The sequence below is a fragment of the Sciurus vulgaris genome (genome assembly GCF_902686455.1).
Source record: "Sciurus vulgaris genome assembly, chromosome: 10".
NCBI classification, from domain to species: domain Eukaryota; kingdom Metazoa; phylum Chordata; class Mammalia; order Rodentia; family Sciuridae; genus Sciurus; species Sciurus vulgaris.
In genome coordinates this window covers 90549229-90569901 of record NC_136470.1, presented here as the reverse complement: position 1 = coordinate 90569901, position 20673 = coordinate 90549229, and positions in this window count along the sequence as shown.

Sequence of the window (20673 nt, the reverse complement as noted above, 5' to 3'; positions counted from 1 at the left end):
TATTTATACATGGAAATAATAATTATTGGAAGAACAAATGAATAACTGCATGTAAACCGATTAGCAGAATGTCTGCCATACAATAAGTGCTCAAAATTGTTAGTTTCTATTACATTTAAACAAGTTTCTCATCTTTTACTGTCAACAGCCCTTAGATCCATGTGCATCAAGAATGGAAATGATTTTATTATGCCTTTTAAGCTTTCAGACTTTTGTGCAAATGTGGAAAAATTATTCTCCAACTCATAAGGTCCAAAAAAGTTTGATTAAAAACTCTCTATGCCTTGTTGCAGACCCTCAGTTTTTGTGATATTGCATTCAACCAGCTAGGCTGGTTGACTGAGCAGCACTATGTGTCAAGCACATCCAAAAGAATGCAAATACTTGAAAAAGATCACCGAAGCAAAACCTACATAAAAAAATAGCCTCCTAATTTCTTTATTTTTTGACACTGTTATTTTACATCGCCAGTTCTTAGATGCAGCTATTGAAATTAGTCCAGCAAGAAAGGTGTGAAGGTTTTGTGTCATTCATTTACTCAAAAAATATTTATGACCACACATTCTGCACATGATGCTGTGCAAATCCGAGGCAGATGCAGATTAGCTAATCCCCAGATCCTAGGAGTTTATAGTCTTGTAGAAAAGATGCTGCACGCAGAGGCACCTATCAGTCAAAGCAATATTCATGTGCCCTAAAGGAAGTATGAACTAAAGAAAAATGAAAATTTACTCTGGCTGGAAAAAGAGAAGAACAAGAACAACTTTTTGAAGCTGTTGCTGTTTAATCTGGTCCTTTACTGGTGAGCAGGATGCCTATGATAAGAATGGGTTTTAGGATGCAAAGTCTCCAGGAGTTTCCCAGGAAGTAGGAATGACAGGCCTCGGCCAAGACTGAAAGAGCCAAATCCATGTCCAGGAAACATGGCAGAGTCCCATCTGGTAAGCATGTGAGGTAGATGGCAGCAGGGAAAGGAGACATCACCAGCACTGAGGTTGGGCATCATTTGATCAACAAGGGCAAAGCACTGAAGATTCAAGGGGCAAAGGATGCTTTCAGAAGGTCCATTAGAAACCAGAAAAGAAACTTGTTATCTTCCTTCTAAAGTTAAGACAGGATCATTGAGGGCCTAGAGCCCTCAAAATGCAACATGCAGAGTAGAGAATCTTCCCCTTGAAAACTGTGCTGTTAGATTTTCACCAAGACATAGTACACAGATTGCGGCTAGAGTTTGGTAAAGATCTATAGGGGTTTTCTATGAAAACCACATCATCATGAACTATGGCCAGTTTCTCCTATTTGCCGAGAAAAGTCCTTCAGCCCATGTCCCTCAAGACAATTTGTTTTTCCTCAATGTCCCTAAAAAGTACCATAGCCCTCCCGAGTAGCATATTAACTGCTTAAATGAAAGGTTTACATTGAAGTTGGCAGCCTAGCCCTAGGGATCACTGCAGGTGCAAGGCACCTGTCATAAGACTAAAGGAACTCACAGTAGCCTAGCCCCTCTACATCCTGGCTTCAAATTCAGGTTACACCTTAAATGAAATGGATTTGATAGCCTCAGTCCATCTCCTGGGAACATGTGTTTGATTTACAAAAACATGACACAATTTGACACTCAGTATAATTAGGATTCACTGCTTGGAAGAATGCCCCAGACAGAATCCAAATGTACTGAAGCCAAACCTAAATTTCTCTCCATTCCTCCTCTCTCCCCCTCTTTCCTCTTCTCTCTTTCTCTGCTCTCTCATTTCTTCCTCCAAGGACCATGTGAACTGGAAATTCTAGTGAACAAATCCAGATGTTAGGGGTGCTCTACATTAAATCAAACAACGAAATCCTCATTTTAGCCACCACCGTTCAATGTGTAGAGGACTGAGATTGTGGTTATCTGCTCTGTTCCCCAACAGACAGTGTTGGTTGCACATAAAGAGTTTTATGGAAAATGTCCCATTCCAGGGAGAGGTGCTGAGTATTTACCAGTGCTTCTGCTAACAATCATTAAAGTTATTACAGTTACTTAAATAAAGTGGGGCATAAATACACAGAAGAAACTACTGCTCACAACATAGGAAAATGTTCTCACTTCCCAAGCACAAAAGGGTTTGCCTGTGCATTTTAAATCTGTTTAATTCCTGTTTTAGGGGGGCTTGTGACAGTCTTCCAAAAGTTGGCTGCCAAAACCATGACTATATTTAGCTGTTTATCACACACCAGCTCAAGATGGTGCAAGTCATAGACACACAGAGAAAGCACAGAAGATGGGAGCTCATTAGCAAGGGAGGCCAAGAAAGCGTTGGGAAAATTCTGAAGAGGGAAATATTTCTTAGATAATTCTAGTTGTGGCATTTCTGAGAAGGGAAAAAACTCACTAAGCTTATAAACAGAAACAGTACTATGGGTTTAAGTTGTATTGGACAATGAAGATGGGAGACAATCAGAAAGACAGACTCCAAACCCCTAGTAAATAGATGAAGTCTTTGCTGTCTGAATCCTTTGGTTTCATATGGCTGACATGCTTCCCAGGCCTCACAGCCTGGAAATGCAAGGGAATAAATTGAATCTGAATTTATTTCTCTACCCAAAAGTTACATGTGCCCTTTTGGAAAAATCACCAGTTTCAACAGGGTGGTACCTAGATAAATGACAGCTTCCTGGGAATGTGTAGCAATACAGCAACACAGAGATGGAGCCATAACTGATCTGGAAGAGAAGGAGGGCCTCTCCAAACTCCACACCCAAATGGCCTCACCACATTTGGTTTCTTCTTAACAGTGACTAATTTTGATTTGATTTGAAGGCCCAATTTAAACTTAGCCTAAAAGCTGTTTCAACTGCTCATTGACAGTTTATGCCCTCTTTAGTGATTATTGAAGAATGAAGGAGGAACACATCTACTCAACTCTACATTCCAAGCCCCGACATTTGATTTTATCTTTTGGTGTGGTGACAGTTTGAGAGGGCAAGCGGTTCAAGTTTTCCTTCATTTCTTAGAATAGAAGTGAAAACTAATTGCATGTTGTGCTTAAAATTAGTTTAAAGAATAATTTGACATACCCCATAAAATCACATTTAACCATAGGAGACAATTGGCCCCTAACTGGATCTCCAGGTTGATCACGGGCAGTTCATTTCTATTTTCTTCCCCAATGTACTTCCCCCTTGCCACCACCCCAAACCAAACATGCCACTTTTTGAATTAAGATTTGCGTAGGGGGCTAAATGGAGTAACATAGATGAGTAAACAGTGTCACCTAGTGGACTAGGTGATGCCAGGAAAAGAAGAAAACTAGTGAATCTGCACAATGGAAACACCAGACCAACTGCCAGCATTTTCCCCATTTTCCCCTCATCCTCGCTCTCCGCTATCAACTATCAGCAAACAAGAATGTTTCCTCAAGGAGGTAACCAAAAACTAACCACAAGCAAATAAACTGAAAACCCCACAGCTTTCCTTTTCCAGTACTCTAGTTCCCTAATGAAGATCCTACCCAAATAAAAAAAAAAAAGCAGCTTCAATTTATTGGTCATTTACCAAGAGCCAATATTTTGCTTTACCTGTATCATCTCACTTAACCATCAAGAAGTACCGTTATTTGTTAGGGAGTTTGGGTGACTTTGCTGTCTAAGGTCATGGAGCCTGATTTTGAGCAGTTACACCCACTATGTGGTACCCCACGTGCAGCCCTGGAGCAGACAATGAAGCTAGAAGAGAGGATATATGTAATAACACAATAATTAGATGCATATTAAGCACTTACTAAGCCCCAGATTATTTGGGGGATATAAAAATGAACTGATATGGATCCTGTCCTCCAAGAACTTATCATCTAAATGATAATTTAAATTTGTAGAGTACTTTAAAGCTATTACCATTTCAACCGATCTTCATAGCTCGATAAGGTAATTATGGTCCTGATTTTAGAAATGAGGTTTTATGATTCATCCAAGGTCACACAGATAAGAAGTGGCAGCTCTTCAGATTTAAGAGAGTTCCTCACTCCACCTAATGCTGCGTTTTTACCAAAGGCAGCTGACAGAGATCCCTGGTTTTATGATGAAGCAGGGAAGGCCAAAGGCAGCTTAGAGCTGACTCAGACTTGTCATAGATTTAGGAGTAGAATGTCAGCTGGAGAGGTATGAACATACACCAAATCTCTCAATAGATCAGATTTAAACAAATGATTTATATTCTGTGAGTCCTCAAAAAATGAGAACTGTGAGGAAAGTTCCCTAATCTAAAAAAGGGTATAGACAAAAAAAAAAAAAAAAAAAAAAAGCCGACAACAAACTTTCTTAGTGATGAGACACAGGATACTTTCCTGATAAGATTTGTAACAAGACAAAGATATCCTTTCTCACCACTCAAGGTCTAAGCTACTGCAATAAGACAAGAAAAAGTAATTAAAGGTATACAGATTATAAAGAAAATAAATAAAACTGTATTTATTTGCAGATGACATGATTTTTAGAGTAGAAAACTCAAAAGAATCTTTATTAAAAATCCTCAATCTAGTGACTCTATCAGCACCACAAAGAAAATTCATCTGCACAAACTATGCATCTTAAGAACAGATTGGACCTTGACTTGTACAATGCCTTCTCTGATACCCCATGCCAGGCAAATCTCCAAGTGCTTTAAACATACTATCTCATTTCATCCCCTTAACAACTATATGAAGGAGTTTCTCCTGTTATTCCCATTTAGACAGCTAAATAGGAACTAGTCAACTGCCTCTTTTAAAAGTTTTACTTTGGGTTACTCTAGGTGACTGATGAGTTATAGCCTATGTCTATCATAATATAATTCCATTTTCCAAAAGCAATTGTTTGGGAAAGCAAGGTGTACTGGTATTGTGGGGTCCTTCTGTAGGGGAAGTGACAAGAAGGGTAACTATTCAGGAGCATCTCTGGAAACCCAGTTGTCCATTTAAATAAAGGGCAGGGAAGGAAAAAAGAAACAACAAAGAAAGCCCTAACTTGTAGTGTTGGCCAGTTGTCACATGTAAACACTCTTATTGTTGATTATGAGGATCACAAAGGTCCTAAAATTTAGCAATGAGTTTTCAATCAATCAATAAGAGCTGGTCCCTGCAAAGTCCCCTGAGGACAGAATTCATGACTGTTTTAGTCAACCTCACACCCAGCACAGTGCCTAGCATCTGGTGTGTATTCAAGAAATAGTTTGTGAATATCGAAAAGAGTGGATTAATAAGGTGCAATCAAGTAAATTAGATAGAGGTCAGTATACTGTCTTCCTTTGGCTATATCATAATCAGGGCCTTGCTGCTTTAATGGTGTCAGGGTCTCGATTTATCAAGATGGTTATGATTTGTGCTACAATTCTGTGGCAGAACGAGTGGTGTTATCATTGCATCATGCTTTGTTAATCATAATGGGAGTGTGAAAGGAGATAAGATTCTTGAGCATGTGTTCTCAAAAGCAGGAGAAAACAGATATTAGATTTGTTTTTATCCTATTTAATTCAATAAAATATACTTATAATTTTAAACTATTATTTAACATTTGAATGTTATTATTTCATTTCCTTATAAGGAAAAAATAGTTTTATTATGTAAATCCAGGTCTCTGGCCTCTAACCTTTTGAAACAATAATTGAAAGAATTATTTTAATAACCAAATATTCTTAGGAACTCAATTGTTTCACTGGAGCCAAACAGAAAGGGACCCAGCGGTTCCCTGTCACTGGGTACTTTTTCCTGCTCCCAGATGTGACTTCTTGTAGCACACACTGGATAAATTCAGAAGGAAACTAATGATTAATTCATTCAAAAATAAGTGAATTTGTTTTAATCAGTCTGTATCTACTGTGTATACAAATTTCATAACCTATTGAGATGCACGTAGACATTGAAGAATACCATCAAACTTATAAACCACAAATGAGCAAGACCAACAGGACCCTGTCATAGCCAACATTAGGATCCAAATTAAACTGCAGAGTCCCTGCAGATGGGCTAATGGCTCCCAACCTAAGGTGTCAGATAAAATACAGAAGCCAAGTTAAATTTGAACTTTAGATAAACAATGAAATATTATTTAGAATAAATGTGTACCAAGCAAACTCCCGATTTTGCATGAATCTTACTTGTACTAAAAATGTATTTGTTATTTATCTAAAATAAACATCTGTGTTTTTATTTGCTACATCTAGCAATCCTATCCAAAGGACATATTTGCTTGAAATGGTTTAAACAGGAGTTTGAATTTTCAAATAGTTGCAATAAATGTAAAACAAAGAAAAATTTGAGAGAATTCTTTTATAACCTTGAGTATTGAAAGTCTTTTGAATGGACACAAAATTCAGAGCTGTGGAAGAAAGATTATAAAATCTATTCCAAAAGAATCAAAATTTTTTTCCTGGAGAAAAAATGAGCCAAACAATAAAGCAAATGACACTAGGCAGAAGTATTTGCTACTTGAAACACAAGGGCCTATCTCTCACATATGTGAAAAGTACTTCCAAATCCACAAGAGTGAAAGAAAGATCATTCATCCAATTAAAAAATTCACAAAGAGGGCTGGGGTTGTGGCTCAGTGGTAGAGCACTTGCCTAGCACGTGTGAGGCACAAGGTTCAGTCCTCAGCACCATGTAAAAATAAATAAATAAAGGTATTGTGTTCATTTACAACTAAAAGAAACTTCTTAAAAAATTCACAAAGATGTGATCACAGCATTCACAGAAGAAAATACAGATACTGTCCTTAATAAGTATTTAAAAATAGGTGTCAAATTCACTCATGGTAATAAACCTACAAATTAAAACTAGATAAAGATTTTTTTCCCCAAACTGTCAGATTGATAAAATTCCATAAATTTAATAACAATTAATTGTGTTAACAAGATTGCATAAAAATAACACTTTTATATGTTGCTGGAGAAAAAATGAATTGGTAGAAATTTTATCAAAGTCTATCTGGCAGTATTTAGTAAATCCTCTAATGCTTATTCCAAAGACCCAAAAATTCTATGTCTAGGAATTGATACTACAGATATGTAAATGCAATATGAATTAAGCACAAAGATATTCAGCATTGTCATAATACAAACTTTTCTGCAACAAACTAAACAATCATCAACTGGTAACTGACTAAAAAATTTTGGTAAGTTGTAAAAAGAGAATTAAGAAACTATTAATGTATTGATATGGAAATATCATAAATTATTCAAATTAAAAGCAAGGTATGTATAACATTTTACTATTCTTGAAAAAAGAGTAAAGGAATATGTATTTGTATTGTTTTCTGCTTGCACTAAAAATATTTCTGATTAGATGATAAGAAATCAACAATGTTTATTTACTTGTCAGAGATATAGGGACAGTTGGATGAAGGTCAGGGAAGTTAAATAATTTTTTAATGAATAGTTTTTATGTTTTATATTTGGAACATGTGAATGTATTACCAATTCAAAAACATTATAAAAATAGAAAATGAAAGTAATATACAGTGATTATTCTGTACATTCAAAAGCAGGAGAGCTTAATTTTTTAGTTGAGGTTAAAATAATTTTTGAACTTCACTCTTATCCTTTATTTCACTGTGAAGAGTTTTTATTTTACTGTGCAAAAGAATGGTATAGAGTGAGCATGGTTTCAAGACTTGACTCAAGTCTACTCAAACTGTAACTGTTATGATCCCTTAAAATTCCCCATCCAACCTTAGGCTAGGTTATCAGCAATAGCAAGTAAGTAGTGCACATGGCCTATAGGTGAGGCATTGTGCTAACTTCCTTGCTTCAGAAAAAGTCACAGCTCTTGCACTGACAGGCTTATGTGGAAGGCATTGTGTATGAATTTGAAAGGTAAAGGTTGCCATACATATTACAGACAAGAACATCTTAAAGAATCTTAAAGAGAATTAATCACCACACTGTATGTAGGAGGAAAGCTCCAACCTGAGCCTTAAAAGGTGAAAACTCAGAGCAAGAAGTCCAGAGCCATTTCAAGCAAGGGAGAAAGGACACAGAAGTGGGAAAATTTATACCATGTTGAGACCAATGAGAAAACCATGTGCCTTCTATTCAGGATGCATTGAGGGGAAAGACAGTTACAGAAAAAAAATGAGAAAAGTGGGTTCAAAATCTGTAGCAAAGACTGCTAGTTGTCTGCCTCCAAAGTCCTTCCTCCCCCCCCCCCCTTTTTTTTTTTTTTTTTAAGCAAAATACTGATTTTGGGGAAGACACATTAACATGTGGAATGATGGTTACATTTTCTCAACTTCCCTTGCAGTTGTAACCAAGTGGCAGAGTTGTGACCAGTGAAATGTGAGAGGAAATGTCCTTGAGATTCTGGATAGACTTAAAGAAGGGAGTAATATCCCAAAACACAACACAGGATAGCAGCCAAGGGTCACATGGAAGGAAGAGCTGGGGTAGAGACACCTAGAAGCAAGTATGAAAAGATAAAGGACAATTCTTTTCTCTCTGCCCCTCCCCAAATGCCAGCTGTGAGCCTTGCAGGAAACAGGACTTCCATTAGAAGACAGAAGAGTCGCTTTCATGAGGTCTTTGTGAGACTTTGGACAGTCTAGTGCTGTTTTTGATGGCCAAGTAACAAAGGGCACTACGGTAAGAACCACAGTGTGGTTCTAGAAGAAAAGGAAAGATAAATATGGAGATATTTTTGGCATCTCACAGTTTGTAGCCCTGAAACGTACTAGAAAAGCATCCTGGTGAACGTTAGACGACCAAGAGCCATTCTTAGGTGGCATCACGAATTTGAATTTGATGGCATGGGCATCAGTGAGGCCCTGGGTCAGAAGAACTAGTTATGAGCCAATGGAAAACCCCATGAAATAACGAAAAGTTACTAGGTAACACCAGAAGTACTGAGAGAGGCTCTGAGCAAAGGAACTGAGGACTTACGTTATCTGGAAAAAAACCTAATGTGATTTATGCTATTAATGTCAACTTATTTTCTCAAAGTGATCCAACTACCTTAATGGCCTGCTAACTAAGCATCAGCGATTCTCAGATGAGAGTCCCCACTAAAGCAACAAAGGGAAAACAGAGCCAGAAGGAGCCAGGGCCTCCTCCATGGAGTTGAGATTCCCTTCCTGGGGATGGTTAACAGTGCTGACTGGGAAAGATGGATGACGAGTAGAAGTGACCCAGAACAGGAAGTAATTCTATGATAAGGAAAGAACACTGGACTTCCTTAGAAAATCGGAACCCTGGGAAAGAACAAGCTCTCGGGAGCCTCACAGGAGTCTTTGACATCTCAGAGATGAAAACAGACATCAGTTTTCTGATGAGAAGGACCTTAACCTCTCCACATAAATTGCTTTAATACCCTCCATAGTTACTAGGACAGGAATAACTTGAGATTTCCAGAGCCATGCCCAAACTGCTCACAGGGCCGAGTCACATTCTTTTCTGTAAACCCCAGTGCAGGGAGGACCAGAGGGCTCACCTGCTTCTTCTACTAATATGTTGTAGCATCTGATGAAATAATGACTGCCCAGACAGTTGCCTTCAGGGAGACACTTCTATTTGGGTTCAGAGGAATTGGATTGTTTCTTTGCTATTAATTTTAATTTGCTTGGTTATCTTAATTCATTTTGTACTGCTATAATAGAATACCTAAGACTAAGTAATTTATAAAGAACAGAAGTGTATTTTCTCCAAGTTCTGGAGGCTGGGAAGTCCACTGTCAAGTCACCTGCATCTCGTGTGAACCTTCTTGCTGTGTCCCCACATGGCAGAAGGCAGAAGAGCAGGAGAGTGACTCCATTTCTGAACCTACTCCTGCAAGCCCTCTCCCTGCCTTTTTTTTTTTTTTTTTTTTCCCTCCCAGTACCAGCAATTTAACACAGTACCACTGAGTTACATCTCCAACCCTTTTTATTTTCTTATTTTGAGACAGGGTCTTGCTAAGTTGTCCAGAATGGATTCTAACTTATGATCCTCTCATATCATCCTCCCAAGTAGCTGAAGACAGAATCAACCCGCCCAGCCTACAATCCCTTTGTATAGCAGCATTAATCTATTGGTAGGGATAGAGTGCTCATGACCTAAATACCTCCCCAAAGGCCCCACCTCCCAGCACTATTGCATTGTGGGTTAAGTTTGCAACACATGAGTTTTAGGGGACACATTCAGACCTTAGCTTTTGTGTACCAGTTGCAATGATCATCTTATCTTCAAGGTTTTGACTCCTGCCCAAAAATGAAAGCTACCTGTGGTATATATACACAATGGAGTTTTGCTCATCCCTAAAGAAGAATGGAATTATGTCATCTACAGGACAATTGATGGAACTCAAGAGCTTTAGTTTAAGCAAAATAAACCAGACCCAGAAAGTCAATGGTCCTATATTTTCTCTCATATGTGGAAGCTAGAGAGTAAAAGGGAAAGGGAGAGGATCTCATGAAAATAGGAAGAAGGACTGTAGAGTACAGGAAGGGGACCAGAGGGGAGGGAGGAAGAAAGGAGAGGTGATGTGCTGGGGAATGAAGTTAACCAAATTATGTTATGTGCATGTATGCATATGTCACAATGAATTGCACCATTGTGTATAATTATAATGTATCAATGAAATTTTTTTAAAAAGATGAAAGTTACCAATAAGATGGACCTGGTCATTCTAAATATAATTTTTAATGCTTCTTTTTATGAAGTTCAATGTTAAAGTTTCCCTGTTACTCAAGGGAAAGGGTAATAAAAAAAGAAAAATGAATGTAGAAAAAAGGAGAACAAGGAAAATATTAGTGGTACTACCATGTGCAACTGTACCTGAAAGCTACAGAGAAATCCATACTGCACCACAAGTGCTGACATTTTGCCTACAAGTATGAATATGCTGTTGAAATAATATTCTTACATTCAAAATATTCTTATATCTTACATGGGCTGCTTGTCAAACTGAAACTGTTTTATATTTTAAAAAAAAAAAAAAAAACCCTTCTAGCATCTGTTCAATTTAGCTAAACTACTCAGTGCATCATTTCAATTTTCCTCAAAAGGAATTTGATACACAAAAACAGAATATTGATTTCTCACTCTGAACATTACTTTGGGTATACCACTAGGGTAGGGGAATGGAAGGAAGCAAATTTTTATGGTTGACACTTTACAAGGTTCTGGTGAACCAGAACAGCTTAAACATGAAATTTCTTTCCACTGTCATTACCTTAACATTTTCTACATTCAGACAGAATCTTTAGCTAACCAGAAATCTACATATTGTTTCTGATTTCATAGTAGGTAGGCACATATATAGCCAGCCATTTGTTAGTGATCCTCAAAAATTCTTATAAGAATTCATAGATAGGAATCTCAACAACTAGTTATTTTAAATAACTCAGGAGGATAAACTCATTACTTCCTGGCAATTGGCATAGCCTGGAAGTTGCACATTGTATTTACTATTTGGTCTGATCTACTGGATGGTTATTTGAACCATTTGTCCCTTTGTTATTCAACAATCGTTTATTGAGCACCTACTATGTACTCAGTCTTATGCTGGATGCTTAGGATACAGATATAAATAATATAAACATGGTCCCCACTCCCTTTAAGACTAAAGCCTAATTGAAAAAGATGCTAATAGCTAATCTTCATGGAGAGCTTACTCTGTGGCAACCACTGTGTTGTGCATTTATGCATTTTATCTCAGTTCATTTTCACAATAGCTCAAGAGATAAGAACCATTCTTTGAACTGGAGTTTGAAAGATAAGAAGAATTTTCCGTAAGCAAAATATGAAAAAAAAATCAACCCTACAGGCTGAGGAAATAATTTAAGCAAGGACAAGAAAGTAAAACTAGCTGGCAGATTTGGTCAGTCAGAATTAAGGTTCATGAGGCTGTGGGGATGGGGTGAGTGCTAAAAAATTCATCTGGAGTCTTAACTCCCAGGCTAACAGGGTTTGGAAATTTATTCCAACAAAATAGGCATAGACAGTGTTTAATATTTCTTCCTGCTTTTGTTTGGGTTACTTAAGATTGGGGACCAAATCTTTTTTTTTTTTTTTAATTGCTGAAATTTTTATTTCAAGAGCAATTGAAAGTAATCCAGAAATATACAATTTGAAAAACCATAATGGTCAGTTTGAAGTGCAAACAATGCATAATAAATGGACAAAAAGATCTAGAATGATTTCAATACTTTTTTTATAAGAAGAAAAGTTGACAATGAAAAATTTTGTCTACGAGTAAATGCATTGTGACTGGTTCGATTTCCCCTTTCCAAGGGCAGATAAAAGGATCAAATCTTTAGTGAAAGAACATGGCAGAGATCACAGAGTAGAATTTGGCTTAAGGGAAACTCGGTTGCTCCCCAGATGTCTTGTTGATGAACACCAGCTACGGTTACAGCTTCATTCGAGGCACCTACTGAGTGCCAGACATTGAGTCAAAAATCTGAAGATGCAAAAGCAAACAATGAAATACGTCCCTTGCTTGTGAAAGCTTGTAGTCTAGCAGAAAACAGAGACCATTGAATGAGCAATAGCAATTTAGCCATGTCAGTAATTTGGTCTGGAAAGCATGGAACGTGGTGCGCACAGTGAACAGGAGTGTCTGACTTAGTGTATTGGAGCCCAGGTCCCTGAAGCAAAGGGCTCTGAGACATGAGAAGCAGAAGCTAACCAAGTAAAGTTGAGGATAGTAAAGTAGAAATAATGTGTAAAAACATGGCATTTTGAGGAACGGAGAGGAATCCAGTGGGGCATGAGTGTGAAGAAAGAAGACTTGGTGTTATTGGTTTTCCTCACTTTGGGTTTCTTTCTCTGTGAACCACATATCTCCTTTCCAATAGTAGGAAATAAATGGAGGAATGGAAGGTAAGAAAGTATGAAGTTAGAAAAGTAGAAGAGAAGAAAAAGAAAAAGGAAATGAGCAGAGAAGAACGGAGAAGAAAGAAAGAGGATAGGATCGGCTAGCCAGGCAGGGAAAGGGAGGATGGAAGTGCAATTATTCCTAAGCCACAGGGATCTGGTAAAGGCTAAAATGCTGTGAGAAGAGCAAGACCTGAAAGTATTTTTTTGAGAGAATATTTAAATAGAAATCAGAAAGAAGAAAATAATCATTGATCATCTGGTGTGTACTAGACATTCTTATGTCCTAATAAAAGCTCTGCTCAACGGATATTATTGCATTATTTAGGGGCAAAAAATCTAAGCCTTTGGAAGACTAACTGAGGGGCCAGGTTGACATAGTTGGTAACAAATGGGGATGACATTCATGCCTGGGTCTGCTTTAACATCTCTGCTGATTCAGAATAGGAAACAGAGACGGGAGGGTAAAGAACATCATGTAGCATTTGCCTTTCTCACCACTTTGCTTGACGCCGAGAAAGGAGTCATCCACATTCCAACATAAATAAAATCCTTGGAAATGACATATGATTCACATTTATAAATATCTTTCATCTACTCTAGGCTCTACAGCGATCATGAAGAAATAAGAAAAAAATCAGATACGTGAATTTTGACTCTAATCTTTTACCTTAGATTCACCAACAGTTTGTCAATAATTTCAACTTAAAATGCAAACAGACACACATACACACACATACACACACACTCGTTTATTGCAAAGTTTTTAAAACAGTATGATCATACTATGCACGTTCAGTCTCCTTGCATATTAAATATAAAAATATACTCTGGGTTTACCTAATTCCTTTTACTTGATGAATAATAGTTTCTTTTAATGGAACATCATAATTTTTTATTTATCAATAGACTTAAAATGACTTCTGTTTTTTACAAAAACAAATAATGTGGCATTAAGAATTTTTTTTCTGTACTGGGGATTGAATCCAGGTCCTCATGAATGCTAGTCAAGCATGCTGTCAGCCCCAGCCCCACAATCTTTGAAGTTATGTCCTTGCACACATGTATCTCTGCAGGTTAGATTTCTAGAAATAAAATTACAAGATCAAAGTGTTTATCCTCTTCTTTATTTTGGTAGATATTCTTCTTTTTGGTACTGGGAATTGAACTTGGGACACTTGACCACTGAGCCACATCCCCAATCCTATTTTGTGTTTTATTTAGAGACAGGGTCTCACCAAGTTGCTTAGCATTTCACTTTTGCTGAGGCTGACTTTGAACTCAAGATCCCCCGCCTCAGCCTCCTGATCCATTGGGATTATAGTCATACACCACCATGCCAGTCAGGTAGTATTCTTAAATTGCCTCAAAAATTTAAACTTTTTCCTTCTTTAACCAGGATTAATGAAACCTAAAATTTTGGTAAAATTAGCACCATACACGTGGAACCTCACAAAAATGAAGGTTCAATTTTCTGAAAGGAAAATTCTGGAATTTTTTTTCCAGAATAATTGGGAATTTTATTATAACTAAATGGAAGGCTTGGGAGTTTTAAAACAGGCTACCTGGCATGAATTTCATCAGAACCTCAGCACAGGCAGCAGAAATAGAAGACCGGGGCTAAGGGCCCGAGTAGGTCTCCAAAGGCAGGCAAAATCCTAAGGGTCCAAAACTAAGAGCAAGATCAGAAGTGGCAGTCCTAGTGGCCACCATCAGGCAGAGCTTGCAGTTTGCACCTGAGCGCTTGGTCCATACAAGGAAAGGCTGGAGAGATTAGTAAAGGTCCACACTGGTTATTATTCTATTATGTACCAGATACTACAATAAGCTAGAGAAAGGAAAAAAATGAATGTGCTTCCCTAACCTTGGAGTTGTGCCTAATCTAGCAAGAAACCTTCTGCCTTGTTTCTAGGGACTTTGAAATGCTCCCTGGTTCCAAGCCTCTGTTCTGAACTCTTTCTCCACCCCGAGCTTTCTTTCTTCTCTCCACATCACACAACACCTTGCACCCTGTACAACACCACCAGGAAGAGGAGGCCTGGCCAGAAGGAGGAAGAGTGTACGGTGAGATCTAGGGTCGCTTTTAGCCCCTGCAGGGTCTCTAGCCAGGGCAATGGAAATCACCCACCTTTTCCTCTTCTCTAGTCATGAATCAGTCTCACCAACTTGTATTTTGGTTCCTTTAACGTGGTGAACATTTAATTGCTTCCTGCTGCCCTGAGAAGATTAGGACAGTTGATTTGAAATTGCCATTCACACTGAAGTTTCTGGAACTGAAGAGAATTCTGTGTTTGTCTCCATGGAGACAGCTTGGCAGCTGGAGGAACGGGTTCACCCATTGCATGTATCAGGTAACCTAAGGCGGTCTCTGAGGCAGACCTCACAAGGTGACACCTCAAGCCTGTCACAACACCTCCCTGCACCATCACATGGCCAATTTACAAGAGAGGGAATAACATTTTCTTAGATCATTACACTGAACTGCAGGATGACTAACCTATCCATTCCAAGCCATCTCTGTATTCTGTGGGTCATCTCCATCTGTGCTCCAGATCAGATTGAGGGCAGGCTAGGATCTCAGCCCTGAGTTAAAGTGCTTGCTGTGCCCCTCGAGAAGCCTCCCTAAGGCCCTCCTCTTCAGAAAGAGGACAGAGCTGGGAATTAGAAAATCTAGATTCTCTTCTTTACTCTGACACTGGATGTTTGGTTTCAGAGAGTGCATCTAAAATGGTAAGATAATCCCCAACGTTTCGGACATCACAGGATTGCCATAATAACCAAATATGGTAATGCATGCAAAAGTCCACAGTGCAATAGATATGCGAGATGATGATGATGATGATGATGCTGATGATGATGATGGAGGAAGAAGGCTTGGCTCAAGCCCACCCAACTGGATCACTTTGGTCAGCAAAATATTTGATTTTGTTAATGACAGTCAGCGAATTATTTAATATCATCAGTGTTAGTACATTACCTCTCAGCATTCAAGCTTATTTCATTAACTGTTCAAAGTGCCAATTTTAGCCTTAGAAACCCAAACACGGAGTATCCTTTTCTTGAATTCAGAGAGCAACATTCTAAGGCGCTAACAGTTACTAGTGAGGTCACAAAGGCCAGAATACATGCCCATAGATATGCAAAAGTAAAATTATGAAAGCTTTGTGTGGGAGAATCCCAAGGCCACACACGTTGCTTAAACTTTGTGCTGAATAGCTTCAATCCCCAGGGAGTGGCAAGACAAAAACAACTGCACACTCTGGCTCCAGCGCCAGCTGTCGGGGTGTGTTTCAGTTCATGCGGATTCTGACCTTATTGGGAAATGGAATGGTATGACTTGGCGGGACACTAAAAAAATGGCCCTCCTTCATGAAGTTCTCATTGCATACATCAACTGTCTTTTTTTCTTTTTTAATTGAGAAAGTTAAACTCTTCCTGCCTCAATCCTATGATTTCCACAGTAGGCCTTCAAAACCAGAAATCAAACTCCAACGCCTCCTTCAGCTAGGATTTTTAGAACTGGCTTGCTTTTCCAATACCAGAAAGGGGGACAAGGGAGACAGGGGGGGTGAGCTGATGGGACAACAGCTACAACCCCCTCGAACGAAATTACTACACAATGACACAATGGGACTTTTTGCAAGACCAGAGATTGTATATGACATAAAAGAAATGACTCCAAATCAATGCACTTTATTTGTCAGTCACTCAAATAGTTGTTAAAAGCACAAACACACGCACACACACTCACATGCACACACACTGTTCTCAAAAGCATGGTATTTTCTGCCTGAGCCTTTTCTTCTCACTTGGCAGCCCTGTTGTGTACACGATCTCTACAGGAATGCAGAAAAGCCACCTGAGGGAGAAAATTACTAATCACTAAAAATTACTAATCACTCTCTCACACTAAACAAATCCCACCGGGAGGTTTTTAGTTACACGCCAGGATATGGGTTCTTTTTTTTTTTTTTTTTTTTTTTTTTATCCTTCTTTTCAGGTTAATGATACAAAGGCGCACAAAATAAAAAGGAAGCATGTCACATCTTAATATGCATTAGCAGGGATATTTTTACATGATAGCATCTAGGTCTGAGTCCAAAATAAAGGCAAAGTAGACTGAAAGTCTCTAATGCCCACCACTGGGTCTCTGGAAAGAAAGGAGGTAGGAGAGACTCATGCTTGCCACAGCTCAGAATACAGCGCCTGTCGCCCCCCCGAGGGCACCCCTATCGCTTACACCAACATTCAACGACCTTATTTTCACATGATATTCAATTTGCAACACTCATCCGGCGCCTGTCATCTATTCTTTCATTAAATAGATTAGTATGTTATGTGTGGCGGGCCCCACCAATTCATATCATATCTTCATGGTATTTATCTCAGACTTGTTTATCTTTTGCTGTTTCTTTAGTCTGTTGTAAATAGCCTGGGCCCTTGTGCCTACTTAGCCCATCAGAGTTTGAGTGTATCCAATTCGACGGTCATATTACAAATGAGAGAAATTACTAGAAGCAGGAAAATTAAGACTTTCATCTGAAAGCTCTTTGGATTCTTTTTTCTTCTTTATGATTTTTGTTTTCACTGATTATAAAACATGATACAATTCCCTATTTTAAAAAAGTTTAAGCAAATCAATAGTGTATCAGCTGCAAAGTGACTGCCCATCCTCAATAAACTCTGATTTCAGAGACCATTATATAAAAACAATTCTTTCTGTGTATAAATATAAATACAGTTATAAATTTAAATATACTATCTAAGGGAAATAATGTTAAATGTATATATCTATAATTTTCTTTTCATTTAACAATATATTCTAGATGTCTTTCCATAACAATAAACATATAGTTACACACTACTTTTGAATAACCACTGGGTCTTTATTACATTTGGGGGCATATCATAAGTAATTTAAATAATTTCCTATTAGTGGGCATGTATCTCATTCCTCATTTTGTGCTCTCATTAGTAAAACTCACATGAACAAATTTAGAAACATATCTTTGAATATCCTTCTTATTTTCTCCTAAATTTCTAGAAGAGGAATCAATTCATCAAAAGACAGAACATTTTAAATTTTGAAGTGTCTTGACAAATACTGCATATGATCAATATTTTTAATCTTTGGCCATCAGAGAGATAATGATCAACTATAACACTATTCTTTCAGGTGCATCTCTTAGATTGTGAGTAAAATGGGATATTTTCAGGTGACTAATAATATTGTAATGAAATCTAACTTGTTAAAGTTAAAATTCTTCACATTACTTTTTAGATTGAAACGTCTCCTTACCTTGATTGACTTCTATTCATCTATCACAATATTAAGGAATCATTCTCATTTTATAGATGAAGAAGCTGAATCCAAAAGAAAGCATATTGCTAGAAGAGAGTGAACAGTTAACAAACATGCTGTTACTTCTTTAAAAAGAAAAAAAAAATAGATGGAGTGTACTCTGCGCTCTGGACAGGAAGTGGAAAGCAGAAATGAATTCACTTTTGTCTTCATTCTCATCCAAGCCAGATAGAGCCTGATTATAATTCATATGCAAAAAAGGGGGGAAAAATAAAACCTTAACAGATAAAGAATTTGATTTTGTGTCCCCAAGCCCCAATATGTAGTCTCCTTGTCTTTTCTGCAACAATAACATCTCAAATGCCAGTCATAACCATAGTCTATGTTTTGTTCTTCCTTAGAGTGTGTGGTATAAAAATTGGGATAGTTTACATATGGTGTTTAGTAAAAAAGACGTGATTTACTCCAACAAAAAATTAGCTTCTCTAGTGGCATCTACTGCTGACCAAGGGCTCCAGCCGTGCATCCAGGAAACTGAATGGAGTCTGTCTTTCATTTTCCACCATGATGTCAAGGAAGAAGAACTACCTGGAAAAGCATAAGCAGGGATCAGAGCACTTGAAAGAGAGAAAGTGTATGTATGCGTGTGTTAAAATGTCCATATTACATTTATTTGACTTTCTTACTACATTTTGGCATTCAGAACAAATAAACAGCATCTACTAACAACCTTGTCAAAAATGTCCCCTTTCCTATTCCAGCCTCCACCTTCCAATACACAGGCTTTGGTTTTCCAACAACCTTTATTTGGTTGGTCAGGAGCCTGTTGAGAACTCCTAGTCACCACCTGTGTGGCAAAATCCGCCTTCCTCGAGATCAGCTGCTCACCATAGTGCACAGGTGTGTCCTGAGGAAATGCTGGCATTCTCATTCTTCACTTAGGCAGAAAGAAAACAAAAAGGTGGGGGATTAAGTTATACACAGGTACAAACGAATGAGGGAGAGATTTCAGGAGAAGCCATGTAAGCCTCAACCAGATTCCGATAAATGCTGCCGGACAGTCATTGTGATGCAACTGGGACCAAAATAAATGACTACAGAGACACAGAAATCTGACTTTCATGTTACAGCAACAATTAATTTTAGTTGCTGTGGCAATGGAAATGCTGTGATAAATATGATTAAACTACTGGCAGGAAAGAATAGAATAGGTATGCATCATATATACCTATCCTGTGACATGTAGCATTGAGGTGAAGACATTACATATTTTCCCTAAAAGGTTGCACTTTGTCTTCAAGACAAAAAGCACATGAATCTACTAAAATAAGTCCTTCTTGTATCCTATCTCACCCCTCACCAGTTTGCTGGCTGTTCCTGATATCTCAGATCTGCTATCATTCAATATAAAAATCTCTCCTTAATCCTGGTGCACTCCCCATCCCCCCTCGCACACACAATATACTGTGATAATAAATAGGAAGATGCTATGCTCTTGGGAAGGTACTGTGAAAGCCCAAGGATCACCATGCTGTGTTGATATTATACATAAATCCAAGGATGATAACTATAGTATTTATTATACCTGTTGTGCTGAAGGCAAATTAAAATCCTGAAAGAGAGAAGGATATTTTCAGAAGTGGACAGGAGTCCACTTGTTTGCATTGTGTATTTATGTATTCATGTATTTATTTAGTTATTTATTCATAGAGGCTGGCTCCTATGTTGCAATAAGCTTTCTACACCCTTGGGCAATTGAAATACCAGTCCTTAGTTCCAGAGTATTACTCACTCTGTGGGTTAGGTTTTCCCAGGCATTGGCATGCCAGGACATCAGAGGACCACAGGGAAGAAACCAGAGCAATTAATTTTTCATATGTCTACAAGAAGAAAAATTATCTTAAGCAAACAGCATCAGTCAACATGAATACCTAATCATGATTTTTTAGAGAGAGATCCCTGTGAAGGGAAACTCATGCTTGGGTTTGTTTCTGGTTTTGTTTCTGGGTTTTTAATTCCTAAATGTGGAGATGGTGATACTGAAACTGACCTTAACCTGTTTCTGGCAGAAATTTTCTTCTGTTATCAGAATGTTTTCAGACAATTTCAAGCAGTCCAGCAGAGCAGAGGGGACCTCATCACAGGGGTAAGAAAATGAGGAACATAGACATACAGGTCACACTAATGTTGAATGGCCTGGACATGGTCCTCCCAGACCTGGGAGTGCTGCTGAATTGTGGCAAGCCATGGACCGGAGCAGAGTTTGGGGTTTGGCACAGCATTACAGCATTGAGGTCAGGAGCACAGGCATTCAGACCCTTTGGCCTCAAATCCCACCCAGCTCAGCTACTTACAAACACTGTGACCTTGGGCACGTGGATAGGTCAGGTTTCCATCACTGTGACAAAATACCTGAAGTAATCAACTTACACAAAGAGAAGTTTATTTTCGTTCATGGTCTCAGAGGTTTCAGTCCATGGTCTCTTGGTCTTGTTGCTTTGGACCTATGGTGGCGTAGGATGCATCATGGCAGGGATGTGTGGTAGAAGTCTTCTAACTCATGGTGGCTGCG